The sequence below is a fragment of the Crinia signifera genome, chromosome 2 (assembly GCF_055691185.1).
Source record: "Crinia signifera chromosome 2, ASM5569118v1, whole genome shotgun sequence".
Lineage (NCBI taxonomy): Eukaryota > Metazoa > Chordata > Amphibia > Anura > Myobatrachidae > Crinia > Crinia signifera.
The window spans coordinates 331,110,457-331,129,431 of record NC_139218.1 but is presented as its reverse complement, the minus strand read 5'-3'; the positions used below and the strand labels follow the sequence as shown (position 1 = coordinate 331,129,431).

The 18,975-nt window shown below is 45.3% G+C and overlaps 1 long non-coding RNA gene across 1 annotated transcript in view; it reads left to right on the top strand.

Annotated features, from left to right (window-relative positions):
* Positions 1-14,063, top strand: part of LOC146059116 (uncharacterized) — a 68,123-nt gene extending 54,060 nt beyond the window's left edge. Inside the window, exons 2-3 of the long non-coding RNA XR_014470154.1 lie at positions 12,171-12,273; positions 12,845-14,063. This is a non-coding gene — a long non-coding RNA (uncharacterized LOC146059116). The remainder of the gene's footprint in view (positions 1-12,170; positions 12,274-12,844) is intronic.
* The last annotated feature ends 4,912 nt before the right edge of the window (positions 14,064-18,975 follow it).

The window sequence follows — 18,975 nt, the reverse complement described above, 5'->3', positions numbered from 1 at the left end:
TAGTTCGATTTTGATATGTTTGCGATTCTGCTCTTGATTCACCTCTTTTTTCGGTGAATTGGGCTGTTTTTCTGTGAAACAGTTAATTTTTTTCTCCGAAAATGTCTCGCCGAAAGCGAACAGTGAATGCCGGCCAGTTCTCTGTTTCATACTCGCTGCAGTTCACTGCTGTATTTCAATGGGGTTTTGACTCTAATTCGCCAAAAGTGTATTCAATGCTAGAATGGAGAACTGCTTTTACCATTATTTTCGCTGAGTTTAACCGTTTTGCATTCAACATCTTTTTTAGGTGAACTGTAATGTGTTCTTTTAATATAAATGTTTTCTTTTCATTTTTTGGTATCTAAAAATCAGTTAATTTATTATTTGCAGGATCTTGCTATTTTTTTTGCTGGACAAATATCACATAAATATATTTAGATTTTTTAGTATTGCACTGCAGATTGCATTACATTTTGCGGGGGGGGGGGGGTGGGGGGGCACCGCTGATCTCACATGTACGCTGCAGGGACTCCCTGCCCGGGTCTGGCAGCGCAGGTCAGGTTGGGTTGCACTGGCGGGCAGGGTGTCCCTGCAGCGTATGTGAGATCAGTGGCGGGGTCCCTGCGGTGGATAGGAACTACTATATCCCACTGCACACTCAGCATAAAGTGACCCGGTGCGCACAGTAGTGAGTTATGCCTGGTGCACATACAGACAGTGGCTGCTGCTGGCCCCCAGTACAGCAGCTGGAGCCTGAGCTGCTGCGCTTACCGGACAGAACATCAACACAGCAGCACGCTGCTTCCGGCCTCACATGTCAGCTGCTGAGCTCCAGCAGGACAGCAGCTCTCTCAGGCAGCAGGTCACTGCAGCAGGGAACTACTAGTTTCCATCCACCACAGGGATCCGGCCGCTGATCTCAGATACGCTGCAGGGACCCCCAGCCTGTCAGCGCTACCCGACCTGACCCTGCGCTGCCAGACCCCGCTGCATGCCACACATCAACGGGCAGGGGGTCCCTACAACGTATATGTGAGATCAGCGGGACCCCCCTTCAAAATGTAATGTATTCAGCAGTGAGGCCCTCCGTCCCTCGGCAGCGACCGCCCTGTCCCCCTCCTGACTGCCTGCCAATGCCGTGTCACCGTTCTGGGTGACTTTCGCCATCAGGGGCAGCAAGATCTGAGGTGTTGAATAGGGTGCACGGCAGGGCAGGCAGCGAATCAAAATGCCAGCGAAAGTCCGGCGAGCGCAGGCGAAAGCATTACAGCTTACGCTGCCCCTGCAGCTTAGGTTGCACTTGATCATTGAATACTGGCCTCTGTCTCAGATAGAGGAATGTAGTGATATTACCTCATACAGCTATTTCCAGCTAAACATAACATCCTGGATTACCCCAGTACAGCTACTGTAACATTCCCAATTACTGTTAATAAGCACTTCTCCACTTACCTGCAGCTCTGAATTTGAATAATTTATGTTTATATTTATTGCTGATAAATGAAAAATAAGGACACAGGATCCACCTCTCAACCTCCGCTGTACATAGCCGAAAGCCCACTTCTTACACATTGTGAGGGTTGATAACTACAGTTGGAGCCCCTGTCAACTTTGTACTTTAGGTTGTGGCTCACCATGGCTAGCCATGGCTATCCTATTGTTCTCAGCAGCAATACAATACGGAATCGGTACATCTGTCAGAACAGACTTAGGTCTACAGTCATTAGGTCGACCCTGGAAGGTCGACTGGTCCCAAGGTCGACAGGGTTAAAGGTCGACATGGGTTTAGGTCGACAGTCATTAGGTCGACATGAGTTTTTCACTGTTTTTTTACCCGAATGTCGACACAGTCGACATGGACACAGTTGGAGATGAACCGCAGCCCCTTGCATCGCTCGCAATGCTTCGGGCAGGGTGCCTCGCTACGCTCGGCACACTATTTTATTCTCCCACCACGCCCTAGTGGATGGTAGGGCATGAAATACCGCCTGTCGGCACATGTCGGCTCAAAAAACAGTGAAAAACTCATGTTGACCTAATGACTGTCGACCTAAACCCATGTCAACATTGGCCCATGTCGACCTTAAGTCATGCCGACCTTGACTCATGTCGACCTTTAACCCTGTCGACCTTAGGGCCAGTCAACCTTCCGGGGTCGACCTAATGACTGTCGACCTAAGTGTGATCTGACAGATGACCGTTTCCCTACAATACATAGAACAATACAGTAGGGTATTTGCATAGTAATCCTATTACTCACTTAATCCAATTAACAGGCTAAATGAGGAGGGTGCCATCTGTAATTACTGGTTTTACCAAGAATATGTAGAGAATTGTGATCATTAAAAGATTGCACATTTCACAATAGAGCAGTTATTTCTTATTTACTGTTCACCTATTATTGTATTCATCAAACCCTCCACTATGATCCCCTAATATTATTGCATAAGCTAAATAGAAAATAGCAGTTGGCAAAACTAGGGTTGGTATTTTGCTGCTGGTATCTGTTTCCACGTATGTACACACTCATTTGTACAATCACAATGGCGTTAGATCAGCGGTTCTCAAACTGTGGGTCCTGACCCCATAGTGGGTCCCAACCTTCTCAGCATGGGGTCGCAACTCCATGTTGCTGACCAATCTAATCTCAGTCAGTGATTCAAGAAATCTGAAAAATCTGTGTAATTGTCTGTTGCTTATGACTCCTCCCATCACTTTGTGCCTCCACAATGCTGCCATGTATGTGCTGTCTGCTGACTACACATGTGATGTGATGGGATATGGTATATTAGACTCCTCCCATCACTTTGTGCCTCCACAATGCTGCCATGTACGTGCTGTCTGCTGACTACACATGTGATGTGATGACCTTCTGCAGTCACTTGCTGGGGTCCTGTCATTATTTTTATTGTCTGATGGGGTCCCAGAGCAAAATAGTTTAAGGACCCCTGCGTTAGTATCTGTGTGGAAATATGTGTTTAATCCCTGCAGAACTCCTATTCGCCACCAGAGGGCATCTCATCCTCAGACATGAGGTTTATTGTTGATGTTCATTCAGTCCTAAATGGGGATATTAAGTACAGTTCTCTAGATTCAAAAATTTCTAGAATCCTAGAAAAATCAAAGGAGACCGTTGTTTTGCAGCCTAAGTTACAGTATTCTAATACTATACTTTTATTCTACTTTTACAATATGCAAGTAAGATAATTTTTTAAGTTGCTAAGCTAAATTTTGAGCTGAGCTGCGATTATCCTGATAGTCTAGACCAGGGTTGTCTACTTTTTCTGTCTCCTCTCCCTGAGAAGCCCGGAGAGGAGACTTTCAGCTGTAGTTCGGGGGCGGGGCTTGAGCTTTACATCATTAAGCCCCACTAAAATGACGCGATTGTAGCTCCGCCCCCTCCTCTGAGACCCGCGGATTGACGGTTTTCAATTCAAAGGTATGGGGAAGACTCCACAATCGGGGGGTGGCGTGGGGGTCCCCCGGGATCCGGGAGGGTTGCCCACCTTTCTGGGGGGCCGGGAGGAGGACCCGTTTTTCGGGATCCTCCCGGTAATTCCAGGAGGGTCGGCAACCCTGGTCTAGACTCTACCCAAAGGATAGGCTAGGCCAGGCCTGGTCTAGACTATCAGGATAATCACAGCTCAGCTCAAAATTTAGCTTAGCAACTTAAAAAATTATCTTACTTTTATATTGTAAAAGTAGAATAAAAGTATAATACCATCATGCCTTGAGACAGTTTTGCAAAAAGGGAGTGTTATAACTGTGGCAAGGCATGCTGGGATTTGTAGTTTCACAACATCTGGAGAGCCACAGGTTGGCCTGTCCTGGTCTAGACTCTACCCGAAGGATTCATTGGCCCAGGACTGCTCTCTTCTTTAATGATGGTATTTTACAAACACAGAGGACTAAGGGGTTTCGAATCAGACCTGCCTGCTCTGGGAGGGCGGATGTCTGTGCCCACGCCGATTTTGCATTGATCCATGCAGCCGCCTGGGTCACACGGCAGCTGTGAGCGGGCAGATAAGAAGTAATTAGATAGTAAGTAGCCATCAAATGAGTTTTTCTCTGTGCGGGCCCTAAGGAACGTACATATTTGTTTGCAGCCATGCAAAGGGGCTCACATGGCAGAGTGGGGGGAGGGTGGGGGTTCGCGGGGCGCCGGTAACCTGACGCTAGGCTCCGAACACACGCAGCCTAGCAAGCCAGTCTGAATTGTCCCCTAAGGCCAATTGGCTGTAACCCCTCTTGCATTGCATGTACAGCACTAAGGGCCTAATTCTGCATGGATCGCTAATCAGAGAATTCACAGTGCACTGCAAAGAGAAAGCTGCCACCCAGAAAAGAAAGAAAGAATGTCCCATGCAAATGAATCACTATCTGCTATCCATACACATTGCCTGAAACATTGTAGAGACATTGCCTTCTGAGCAAATATGTGTAGCTCTGAGGCTTCCACTAATTTGCGACTGAGACAGGCAGGAAATGGTCAGCGCTGGCGTCACAGACCCTAAAAAACGCCTGGACACGCCTACATTTTTTAAACACAACCAGAAAATCTGGTTTCCGCCCCAAATGCCGACTTCCTGTCAGTCAAACTGCGGCTCCATTGTATTTATAATCCATGTGCAATATGTATGGTACACATGTGCAGTCGTTCCATAATTGCTCGATTGGTGAATTTTCTAATTAGAAATCTATGCTAAATTAAGCCCTAAATACAAAGTTGTATGCAATGTTGACACTGCAACTCCTCTTCCATACAATTCCATGGCCCTAGAGGTGGTGTGCCAGTGGTGCTGCGCTGGAGGCACAACTGGCGCGAACCTGCTGCATAGTGGTATGCCCGGAATTTTTTCGGGACAGCCCCCTGCAGCCCGCTGCAGCATCGCATACCACTCAAGTGGTTAAAGTAACCATATGTAATAGAATGTGAATACAAGCAAACTCTGGAATTATGCTAGCTACAATAACTCACAAAACAAGATGGGTAGGAGGGTGTGAGATAGCATCTAATGTGTAACTATTTCATGATGCTCCATCTGTTTAAATATTAGTAATAAAAATAAATGAAATACAAGATGAACATAACCCCCGCCAAACAGGTCAGGTGATTGACTTGGCCTTTGCATAACATTCCACTTATTTGCCTTAAAAAACTCGGTACTCTTTACCTAGCACGGCGCCCATCGTGGGCATCGCGGCCATCGCATGCACTAAAAAACGGGTGCGACGCGATGCCCGCGATGCCCGTGATTTCCCATAGGGAACAATGTTAAAAGTGTCAATGGACGCGATTTTAGTGTTCAATGCCTCAATGCCCGCGATTTTTCCATAGGAAACAATGTCAAATGGGCCACAGAGCCCAAATAGTCCCCCTGAAGTCTGAAATGGCCCCCACAATTGTTAACGCCACCCCACGATCAACGTGAACCCGAAGCGTGGCGAGCGCAGCGATCCCGCGAGGGGCGGCGGTACGCGTCCTCCGACCTTTTCATACCCCCACCATCCACGTCGGCATGGAGTTGAGAATAGAATAGTGTGGCGAGTGCAGCGAGCCACCGAGCCCGAAGCGTGGCGAGCGCAGCGAGCCCCGCGAGGGGACGCGGATACCTTCACAGGTAAACGCGTCCCTTCGCGGGCTTCACAGGTATCCGCGTCTGCTCGCCACGCTTCGGGCTCGGTGGCTCGCTGCACTCGCCACACTATTCAATTCTCAACTCCACGCCGACGTGGATAGTGGGGGTATGAAAAGGTCGGAGGATGCGTACCGCTGCGCTCGCCATGCTTCGGGTTCACGTTGATCGTGGGGTGGCATTAACAATTGTGGGGGCCATTTCAGACTTCAGGGGGACTATTAGGGCTCTGTGGGCCATTTAACATTGTTTCCTATGGAAAAATCGCGGGCATTGAGGCATTGAACACAAAAATCGCGTCCATTGACACTTTTAACATTGATCCCTATGGGAAATCGCGGGCATCGCGTCGCACCCGTTTTTTTACTGCATGCGATGGCCGCGATTTTTTTTCCCCCGATGACCGCGATGGACATCGTGGGCGCCGTTCTAGGTAAAGAGTACCAAAAACTCTTTGGTTGCTTTTGCAGTATGCTTCGGGTCATTGTCCATCTGCCATCCAATGAGTTCTGAAGCATTTGACTGAGTATGAGCAGATAATATTGCCTGAAACACCTGCTACATTTTGTCAGCAGTCACATTATCAATAAATACAAGGGAACCAGTTTCATTGGCAGCCATACATGCCCACACCATGACACTACCACCACCATGCTTCACTGATGAGGTGGTATGTTTTGAATCATGAGCAGTTCCTTTCCTTCTCCATACTCTTCTCTTCCCATCACTTTTGCACAATTTGATCTTTTGTCTCATCTGTCAATAGGATGTTGTTCCAGAACTGTAAAGGCTTTTTAAGATGTTGTTTGGCAAACTCTAATCTTGTGTTCCTGTTTTTAAGGCTCACCAATGGTTTACATATTGTGGAGAACCCTCTATATTCACTCATGTGAAGTCTTCTCTTGATTGTTGACACATATACACCTAGTTCCTGAAGAGGGTTCTTGATTTGGCCAACTGTTGTGAAGGTTTTTGTTCATCAGGGTAGTAATTCTTCTGTCATTCACCACAGTTGTTTTCCGTGGTCTTCCGGGTTTTTTGGTGTTGCTGAGCTCTCCAGTGCGTTATTTATTTTTAAGAATGTTCCAGACAGTGGCCACACTTAATGTTTTTGCTGTCTCTCTGATGGGTTTGTTTTGATTTTTCAGCCTTATGATGGCTTGCTTCACTGATAGTGACAGCTCTTTGGATCTCATATTGAGAGGCAACAGATTCCAAATGCAAATGTCACACCTGGAATCAACTCCAGACATATTACCTGCTTAATTAATGATGAAATAACGAGGGAATAGCCCACACCTGTCCATGAAATAGCTTTTGAGTCAATTGTCCCTTTACTTTTAGTCCCTTAAAAAGTGGGAGGCACATAGACAAACTGTAATTCCTACAATTCACATGATTTGGATGTACAGTAAATACCCTTAAATTAAAGCTGAAAGTCTACAGTTAAAGCACATCTTGTTTGGTTCATTTCAAATCCATTGTGGGGGTGTATAGAGCCCAAAATATGAGAATTGTGTCGATGTCCCAATATTTATGAAACTGACTGTAACTCCAGATATATTGGCGCATCTTGCTGTACCTGCAGTCTGCCAACCTCTTATACACTTGCTGCGGAGTGGGCACATGTATCCACTTACTGATTGTTAGATAGGTATGCAAGACTATCCGGATGTCCAATCCGTCGGCCTAGTGTGTAGAGTACCCAACCATTGATTCAACCAGATTACAGTACATTCAAACTCAACAGAAATTCGCTGTGGTTCCCAGAGAGTTTAATCGGGCAGGAAACTTGCAATGTAATACATTTACCCCATTGTTTATTATCATTAAGTCTACCCCTATTTGAAGTTGCTCCTCCCTTTTCAGAATGGTCTGGCGTGTTGTTATAGCTCAGCACAACATTCATAAGACAATAAAATGCCATCTCACCCCTGTTCAACACAGGGTGAAAAGGCTGTGTGTGTGTTTGTGTGTGTGTGTGTGTGTGTGTGTGTGTGAGATGATGGAGGGTTAGGTTGCAGAATGTGCCAGAACTTGACTTCTTAAGAATAAGTACTTCAATTGGTATGGACATTAGCAACACAGCTCTGTGTTTAAAACAGGCGTAGACATAACCGATGGATTGTAGGCTTGTTACACCACAGACAGGGGCATAACTTGAACTTTGTGGGCCCCAAATTGGCAGGTGCCGATGACAGAGTGATAGTTTGGATTCCAATGGTCAGTACACTGACTGTAAAATGCCCAAGTCTGGATCTCAACTGAGAGGGGCTACTCTCCCTCATGGGGGTCCATGACCCCCATAGATGAAGAATAGAACCTGTGGCGAGCGCTACACCTGCAAGATGCTTTGTTTCACTTGCCTCTCAGAATTCTGATGTCGAAATACGGACCATCAAAATCCCAACTGTCAGCCCAGCATTCCACACCGCAGCCAATTGGCTCCTAACTTTCTTCAAACACAAGTTGTAACATGGCACTTAGGAGCTGATTGGCTGGTTGTTCATCACTCTTTTTCTCATCCCTTTCAAGGCCCAGATAGAGAAAGTAGGGGAGATGGGGGGGGGGGGAGGGGGGGGTTAGAAAGGGTAAGACGTGCAGAGGTGAAGGAAATAATTTGGGTAGGATATATATACAGTCTCACCAGCAACCTCTTTGATAACTCCATACTTGATACTCGCACAATCCACTCCACTGAAACCTGTGACCATCTATCCTGGTGTCACTTCTCACTACTCATCCTCCTGGACCTCTCTACTTTGTTTGGCACTGTGGATCATCCTTTCCTCCTCCAGACCATTGGCCTCTCTAGTCTTGTTCATTATTCTAGCTTGCTAACTCCTCCTTCTTGGTGACCACCTCACCCTCTTCAATTCAGTCCTAGGCCCCATAAGCTCCTTGGCCACCTATGCTGTCAACAGGGAACTATGCCTCTCCTCACTCTCTGCTATCCACCTACCTCTCTACCATCCCCCATTCTCAGGCTCAATACTGTTGATTCTAGCTGTGCAACATTTTTGCATCAGGTCGTTCCTGTCTCAGAGTGTGAGTGCACTAGCTGCCATACAGAATCCACTTAAAATGCCTCACCCTCACATCCAAGGCTCTCTCTAATGCCACTTTTCCCTACATTTCATCCCTCAAATTCCTACAAACTTCCTCCAGCCACCCTCGGTCAGCAAATGGGCATCGACTCTCCTCTACCCTGGAAACTTGGGACAAGGTCGACAGGTCATTAGGTCGACACAAGCATTAGGTCGACATGGTGACATGAGGCGACATTCCCTACCATCCACTAGGGCTTGTTAAGACAATAAAATAGTGTGCCCGAAGCATGGCGAGCGCAGCGAGGGAATGCGTTGCACTTAATCCTGTGTCCATGTCGACATTCGAGTAAGAAAAACAGTGAAAAACTCAATGTCGACCTTTTGACTGTCGACCTAGACCATGCGGACCTAATGACCTGTCAACCTTGTCCCATGTTGACCCAGACCCATGTCGACCTTGCAGTCCACATGTTGCAAACCACTTGTGGCTACTTATAAATAAATGTAATGTACCATTGGCGTGCGGCACGTCCCTGTAATGTACATATATTTATTTGCATTACATATGTGTGTAAAACAGCTGACCAGACTATCAGCACTATTTCTTTACAATTGCAGGTTTAAGCATGTTTTTGAGCAGACTAGAAACCTTTGGACCTACTAAAAGCAAAACTGCTGGAGAATTGACACCAAACTGCTATTTACAACAACAACACTGCAAATTGTAATCCTGATTATAGCAAATAACACTCAGGTTGTTTGCTGTTTAAAGCTTATTCCAGGAGAGCTTAATCTGTGACACCTCTAAACTGTATGTGCACAGTACATTATACTGTCAGCTCTACTAAGCCACAGGAGAAAGAACTTTCTAGAATGGCTTCCTGATGCTATTTCTTGTTATACATTTTAGTTGAACAATTTTAAACCACATAATATCCCCACAAGCAACATCAGCATGCTATAAATGTGTTATAGAATACCTAAAATGACATTTGATTTGCAATAAAAACTATTGAACACAGTACCATTATCGACAATGTGCTATAGCGATAATGGGGCTTATTTACTAAGATTGGAGTTCTGTTGAAGATGGGATGTTGCTATGGGCAACCAATCAGATTATATCTATTATCTCCTAGAACAGGTCTGGCATGCTGGAACTTGTAGTTTCACAACAGCTGGAGAGCCACAGGTTGGCCAATCCTGTTCTACACAGTGCTAAATAAAAAAAGTCGATTTTTATTGGTTGCTATGGGCAACATCCCATCTTTAACAGAACTCCCATCTTAGCAAATAAACCCCATTGTTTCCCAAATATACTCACAATATGCAGTTCTTTCTCTTTATCACTGCACCTGTTAATGTATTTATTGCAGTGGTTATTTGGACTATGCAGATGCCACTGCTGTCTAGTGAATACACTATTGGAAGTGTGTTGTTAGGATGCTGTATATCACAGGCCATTGCAAGAATGAGCTGAGGGAGCACATTGGGACCATTTGTGCAATCATTATGTCCTTTTGGGCTGGGTGGCTGCATGGCAGGCACAGTAGCAGGATGCTCAGATCTCAGAATGTTTTGTTGTGTGGGTAGGATATGCTCTACCCCAATAATTTCATTAATAATATGTTAATTTTCAAGAGCAACCTCTCACAGCCATGTACGAACCGTTTGGTGATGAACAATGCCCTTTTCAGCATGATGGAACACCTTGCCATAAGGCAAAATGTGATAACTAACTGGCTCGGGGAACAAAACATTGACATTTTCAAGTCCATGGCCAGACCTTAATCCCACAAATTCTGACAAACTTCAAGCATTGATAGGCAATAATGGGCTGCCTTCAGTCAGTATGTCACCCAGAAGTTGATTGACAGCATGCCAGTGGGAATTGCAGAGGTCTTGAGAAAGAAGGGTCAACACTGCAAATATTGACTTTTGCATAAACTTAAGGTAATTGTCAAGAAAGGCTTTGACACTTATGAAATGCTTGAAATTTAATACAGTATACCACAGTAACATCTGACAAAAAGGTCTAAAACCAATGAAGCAGCAAACTTTGTGAAAACCAATACTTGTGCCATTCTCACAACTTTTGGCCATGGCTCTCACCCTATGCCTCTGTTTCATGCTCACTATCTACTCATTCGGCATCCTCACTGTCTGTCCCTCCCCTTCAGAGGGAGCAGGTCCCTCTCCCTTTATGTGATTTCCTTCTATTACATACACCATACTCTTTACAACAGCACCTAGCCCTCGGTTTTGGCCACCCTGATGCTTAATTCAGTGTAATGTTTATTGATGCTGCAATGTTTATATAGTATGTTAGAGTGTAAGCTCTCACGAGCAGGGCCCTTTTCCCTTATGTTCTTTTTTTTTAAATTTCAATGCCGTGGGGCCGCACATTGGGAATGACTGCGGCTAAAAAACGCTCGATTTTGATTATATAAGCAAAGTCAAACAGAAAGTTAGAGAAAACTGAACCATGTGTACGGGGCTTAACTCACTATTCTGAATATTTACACTTGCGCGTTTCGCTGGTATAACCAGACCTTTGAAAAAGCTGGATATCCCAGCGAAACGTGTCAGTTGCACCTCATACTGCGGTCTCTCTTCTTCATGACTGGCATCATACCAGTGCCTCATGCCTAACTGGACCAAGCCTCAGGAATTTACAGTGCAACGTACCAGCAAACCTTCTTCACTCCAGGAACATCCACCTACTCAGTTTAACACCATGTGGGATCCTATCCATTTCAACAGAATTTCTACTATTACTATTACATTGAGCTCAATTTTATTTATTATGTGGTTTTTTTAAATACAGTAACTGCTATTACTTTCATCCCTTGAATATCATTATTATCAACTCTTCCTCAAACTACAGTAGCTTACTGTTGTTTTTATCTGCTTATTGTGGGAGTGACACCTTTCTCACAGCTGCTTGAATTAAGAGCCTGCTTCAGTGCCTGTAATACCCCTTAAGGGGCAAATCTTCCTTATTTGTTTATGGACTCTTTAATTGGGCATGGCTATTGTACTCTCCTAAATCATGTTCTGAAAGTCACTGTTTTTATGTTTTATTTATGTACTTTGATAGACATTGTGGAACCCTTGCAGTGCCATGTGCAGTAAATACGGGATAATAATACTGGGAGATAGCCAATGATTCTCTTAGGGTCAGATACTTGCTTTTCAGGTTGAGAATTGCCTCTGTTTGAGCACTAATCACCTTGGTCAAGTCCCACATACCCCGATCCAGATTCACTGCCATTTTGTATCTGGTACCTTGTGGTACTGAATTAGTGTGGCCAATTTTGTGCAACTGTTTTGTGATGCTGCTAAGTTGTGTGGTTTGCACCTTCATAAACTTGACCTGCATCTTCCTAAAGGTATCCAGTGACTGTGACATAGCTTACACAATTCAGGTGGGTGTTGTTGTGGTCTGCGGCTGCTGCCATTTCTGTCTCCTTAATGTTGGCTTCTGCTGTCTCCTCTGCAGGCTCTGCTGGAACAACCTCCATGAGAATGATGTGCTCGTGACCAGCAAAATCATAGATGACGATTGGTGATAGTAGGATCGGATGAGAAAGCTCTAAAAAGAGGTAAGTACATGTCATTGCTCATGATTGTTTGTTCCAGAAATATTACATGACAATACTGATGAATTGTACACGCCTGCCAACCCATGGGCTGATTGTACATTTCTATCACTTCAGTTTGTTTTGTAGTCATCATCAGCAGTTTAGGGATGTTGCCCTTTGGCAGGAGCCTTTATCCTCTGTGGTTCAGCTGAGGAAGGAAGAAACGATGATGTGTTACAATGGCCTTTCTATGTTTTAAGAAGAGGCATCTGTACCAGAATATGCATATTTGTTTTTAATAATCAGTGGGGCAGATTAAGCCTAATGAAGTTATAAAGTGGAAGGTAATAATGCACCAGCCAATCAGCTCCTGTCATTTTTCAAACCCAACCTGTAACATAGCAGTTAGGAGCTGATTGGCTGGTGGGTTATCATCTTCCACTTCATCACTTCACCAAGCTTAATACATCTGCCCCAGTGATCCTTATCTGTTGTTGGCTTTTTCTTTATACAATTACTAAATGGTGTATTTTCTACACATTTGCAATGCTATGGTTCCTGTCGCTCATCAGTGTGACTGCTATTGTTACAGAACATCATGCTTCCTGGCTGGCATTTACCCATCCAGTAGTGCCCAGACCGGGCAGATTCGGCTGCCTCTACTTCTTCCTCTGGCACAGTGTGGGGCTGCAGCACGTCTCCCATCCTCAATGCTGCCAGGAGGTGGCGCTGGAAGATATAATCTGAGGCCTGGGTTCCTCAGGGGCCATCTTGGTTGTGGGCAGCAGACTGTTAGATCCCATTTAAGCCTCTGTTCTGCCCAGAACTCACCTTCACCAATCACTACATATGTGCAGTTATTTAAGCCTGGACTTTTGGACAGAAAGACGCCTGAACAACATCACTTCCTGCAAAAGTATCTGGCTACTGACCTTCAACACTGATTATCTGTTTCTATATGCTAGCTTTGCTTAGCCTCACTGGGTACAGCCCAGCTCCAGAACCAGCCTTGCCTCACTGGATCCAGCCCAGCTCCACAACCAGCTTTGCCTCACTGGGAACAGCCCAGCTCCAGCACCAGCTTCTCCACACTGGGTCCAGCCTGCCTCCAGAGCCAGCTTTGCCCCATTGGTTCCAGCCCAGCTTCAGAATCAGCATTGCCTCACTGGGTCCGGCCCAGCTCCAGAACAAGCTTTGTCTCAATGGGTTCAATCTGGCTTTTGAACCCGCTTATTCTTCCTGACTTCAGTGGATTTACCGTACCTGCGCTGCTGCATTCATCCAGCTCCATAGTACCATCTGTGCCTCGCTTTACCACTGCATCTTCAACTGCTAATTCTAACGCATGAGGAAGACTTACATCCGACCTCCCCATTTCCTGCACTCTACTATTGGTCTATCAGGAAATATCTCCTCCACAGCCGATCCAACAGTCACTTCCGTGACACAGTACAAGTTTAGAAAATTGAAAAAAATATATAACAGAATGAATTATGGGCCTTATTCTGTTTACTCGCTAAACAACTCTGTGGTTTTAGGTCTGCAGGCACCCTGTGCAGAAAGCGGGCGGGCACCTGACATCGGTTGACGTCAGCTACCCGCCCCCTGCATCATCACCAAATTTCCAAGGGAATGCCCAGCATTTTCATGGGAACATCCATGAAACGCTTCGAGTTCCCATAGCAGCGACCGCTCGCCGCTACCCCACGCTCCCAGTGCTGTGTGCAAGCGGTTAGCGAATAATCAATTTGCTGTGGCCACTTGCACCAAGCAGCTGCATAGGCGCATAACAGTTTATGCGTATGCGCAGTAGTACACCATTGCTCCCCTGCGCGAACACGCAGGGGAGCAAATGGACCAGAATAAGGTCCTTTGTTTTTACACTGAAAAATGTTTATTGGTTTCTTACCAGCTGCTGCTTTTTTGAAAGGACAGTTTGTCCTCAATATAGCTGCCTCTGAGTAATTGAGGAGCAATTAGTTGCTTCAGCTACTTCTCAAAGGACATAAAGTAGAAGTGGACTGCTGGACCATCCTATTTTCTGGCTTTCGTAGAGCTCCTCTGCCATATTCTATTTGAGAACCCTCTTCACATCTGAGAAGCACTTTTTGCAGTTCTCCACACAGTGCTTTAAGGAATGAATAGCATTCACTGAATATACCGCCTGCTATAAAGCCTTTTTGTGGGCCAGGAACGTGTGGTGTGCCCTGGCACAGATCAAATTGGCAGCCTAGAGATCTTTTGGGGAATATGTAGCACAGTCAGTCCTTATCAATAGCTAATAATATAGTTTTGTTGCGCTACTCTAGGTTACCAGATTTCACCATAACCCAATTTTAAATGGCCTATTATCCCTTTATGTTCTTCTCTTAATGTTCTTTTCAAGTCATTTGCACTGCTATTTTAATGAACATTAACATTATTAAGTTTTGATATTTATCCAGTGTACTAGTGTCAATTACCTGGTCTTTTCTGTTTGTAGTGTAGCATGTTCATTTACCAGGATGCCTAGTTATATATGGTGCTGTTTGTATATTGTCGGTTTATATGCATTTAAGAAACTATTTATTCTATAGCATTTAATTATAATTTATATTAAAAAGAATACGGTACTTGTGTATTATCACGGCGCCCCGATATTTAGTCGCGCAATTTTTTATCACATCGCATCGCATGCCATACACCCGATGCACAACGATGCGATGCGATTTAAGCCCCCTATGCGATGTTAAATTGTATAAGCACCCTAATGGGTGCTTACAATGTTAAATGCACCCCCACGCCACCCCCCAGTATAAACGCGAACCCAAAGCGTGGCGAGTGCAGCGAGCCCGCGAGGGGCGGCGGTATGCGTCCTCCGACCTTTTCATACCCCCACTATCCACGTCGAGTTGATTTAATAAAGTGTGGCGAGCGCAGTGAGCCACCGAGCCCGAAGCATGGCGAGCGCAGCGCGCCCCGCCAGGGGACGCGTATACCTGTGAAGTTATGCGCGTCCGCTCGCCACGCTTCGGGCTCGGTGGCTCGCCACACTTTATAAAATCAACTCCACGCCGACGTGGATAGTGGGGGTATGAAAAGGTCGAAGGACGCGTACTGCCGCCCCTCACGGGCTCGCTGTGATCGCCAAGCTTCGGGTTCACGTTCATAGTGGGGGTGGCGTGGGGGTGCATCTAACATTGTAAGCACCCATTAGGGTGCTTATACAAGTTATAATCGCATCCCATCGCATTGTATGGCATTGTATGCCATATACAATGCCATACAAATTTAAAATGGTATGACATTGGGGAACATTGCGCGATATCGCATACCATCGCATGCCTTCTGGTCTGCGATGCGATGGGCGCCGTGATACTACACAAATACCAAAAATACTTCCACACCCATTGGAGACAGTAGTTAAATATAATTCCCCAGATTTTGGTATGTCCTCTTTTATCTGTGCCTTTGGGATTGAAAACCATCATTTACTGTGGCAGTGGGAAAACTCATATTTCCACCCTCAGGGATGTGTATGCTAATGCTACTATATTGTCCACAGAAGATGACAGCAGACAGGATAGCAAATTCTAATCAAAGTTACTAACATGATGAGCAATTAGTGGATCAATTCTTTCAGACATATGAGAATCATGGGTTTTTGACGGGGACTATGAAAAAACTACCCAAGACTCCTTGGGCGAAATGTAATAGGGTGCGATTTTTTTCGTAAGAAAAAAATCGCACCAAATCGCACCATTAAAAATCGCATTTTTTGCCGCGAATTCGCATATGTAATGAGATGCGAATTTGCGGCAAAAAAGTGCGATATGGTGCGATTTCGGGCGCTTTTTTAGTCCTGAAAATTTCAGTACAGTGCGCTGTGTTGTAAAAAAAAAAAAGAAAAAACGGTGTGCGGTCCCCCTCCTAATCATAACCAGCCCCGGGCTCAAAAAGCCGGTGCTGGTATAATAAAATCAAAGGAACAATCAAGTTGGGGTTCCCTGGATTTTATAAAACCAGCACCAGGCTCAAGGTCCGACGCTGGTTCCCAAAATACGGGGGACAAAATGACTAGGGGTCCCCCGTATTTTAAGAACCAGCACCAGACCCAACCAGCCAGCAGGGTAATGCCACAGCCGGGGGACACTTATTATATAAGGTCCCGCGGCCAAAGCATTAACCCCCTGGCTGGTCAGCATGGGCAGGGGTCCTGGGGAAGTGGGGACCCCCCCAAAGAAGGGGTCCCCCCCCTCCAGGACTTAACAGCCCATGCAGAAAGTCCGGGGCTGTCCCCGATGCCCCTGGGCGGTGGGCATCGGGCTGATGTAAAGTGTAAAAAAAAAGAATATAAACTATTGTTTTCTACTGTAGAACTATGAGTCCCAGCAACACTTTACATCAGCCCGATGCCCACCGCCCAGGGGCATCGGGGACAGCCCCGGACTTTCAGCATGGGCTTGTAAGTCCTGGAGGGGGGGACCCCTTCTTTGGGGGGGTCCCCACTTCCCCAGGACCCCTGCCCATGCTGACCAGCCAGGGGGTTAATGCTTTGGCCGCGGGACCTTATATAATAAGTGTCCCCCGGCTGTGGCATTACCCTGCTGGCTGGTTGGGTCTGGTGCTGGTTCTTAAAATATGGGGGACCCCTAGTCATTTTGTCCCCCGTATTTTGGGAACCAGCGCCGGACCTTGAGCCTGGTGCTGGTTTTATAAAATCCAGGGAACCCCAACTTGATTGTTCCTTTGATTTTATTATACCAGCACCGGCTTTTTGAGCCCGGGGCTGGTTATGATTAGGAGGGGGACTGCACGCCGTTTTTTCTTTTTCTTTTTTGTTTTAACTATTTTTTTTACAACAGAAGCATGCACAGATCTCAATGATCTGTGCATGTTTCTGTAAAAATCGCCAGCAAGAAGCTGGTCTATTTTTTTTGCGCTTTTTGGTAATGTCCCATATGCGACTATAGAACTCGCATCCTATTACATATGCGAGTTCTATAGTTTCCTATGGGAAAACATCTGGATGCGATTTTAAGTGTGACTGAAAATCGCATCTTTTAAATGTGCGAATTCACGGGAAAAAATGCGATTTTTCCCGCGAATCGCACCCTATTACATGTGCGATTTTTAGAAAAATTGCGATTTTGGCCGATTTTGACCAAAAATCGCAAAAGTCTAAAAAATCCCACCCTATTACATTTCGCCCCTTATGTCTGAAAAGTATGAAGCTGAGATCACAGTCCCGTGTCGGCACCCCGACTATTGACCAGGGATTTTCCTGGGAAAGTAACCCAGGTTAAGTCTGAGTAAAGTCCCGCCTCACACCTAGAAGACTCTGATTGCCATTCAGCGATACCTGGAGGGTGTGGCCACCTGGAGGGGCAGGGAATCCTCCTGCAATAGCAAATACTGACAGTGCTGGGAAGAGAAGTCAGTGGTGTGGTAGCCTGGGTTAACAAGGGGTGAAGACGAAGTACTTGAATATTTGGAAAGAGGTTTGCCCTCCATACGCATCTGGCATACACAACCTACAGAGAGGCTGCTCATTGTTGTGAATTCTATGGGTAACTTCTCTTCAGTTCTCTTGAACTCATTAATGCATAGTCATAGAACTCACAGTAAATATTCCTTATACCACATTGACATGTGTGTGTATATGTTATATGTTCTCTCTGCACTGCTTAACACATAATCCAGGTCAACCATATGGGTTTACATAAGATGAAGAGGACTTCCAATTCTAGTTACTGCCTGCACATTAGTATTTTGAAAGTCACAAATATCTTTGCAGGACCCTTACTCTTCTGACAAGGGAACACCATGTACCCTTGGTACAGTACATTGTATAAAAAGTATACCTTATCCATCCATAACTGCAAATTATTACAAAAAGGGACAACCAATACATTCATAATGCAATTTGTGCTGAAAGTCAAATACTGTAGATACTAGTTTGGAGGTTCATTAGCAAAACTTTGACTCTCAGGCGTTCTACAGATTATTTCTGCATACAAGTATTGGTTCAGGTGGGTGACACTTAGACCTACTGACAAATTTCTCAGAAACGCCACCACACATCCCACGTCATTGGCTTGGGTCAATGAATATATGGGCATGGTAGCATAAAGTTCTACCTCCTTATTATAGAGAATTACTATAAAGAATTACAGCAAAATAGTACTGTTATGACAATATACAGTATTAGGTCTTTCCGTAAGTATAGTAGTCACGGTTTATAATGTACTGTAGCATTCCCCAGTCAGCAGAAAAGCTTAAATAGCTATTCACATGTTCCTAGCTGTAAAAATAGCATTGCCTCATGAAATCCCAAAAAATAAGGATGTAACTGCTCGCCCCTGAGGACTTGCGGTTAAATACATGCAAATTACTGCTGTATAATCCTACGGGCTAATTATGCAACCCAAGCTACAGCTATTAGCATATCTACAGTCAGATATATTGAACCACATCTCTAACCTACAAAGAGCCATTCAAATGTCATTACGGAGCTCATGTAAAGTGCGCACTGTGTATACACACACCAGAGTTCTTACACTTCCTGTGCTTAGAGGCCCTCTCAGATGTGGTTGGAGTTGCTATCACTGCTGCTTACATAGTAGCATTACACATTCTGCTGCATTACTGATCTGAACTGATTCTAAACAACTGCGACACCATCATCCGGCTGCGTGACCCATGGGGTCATGCAAGACAGCCGTCTATGGGCCAGGAAATCAG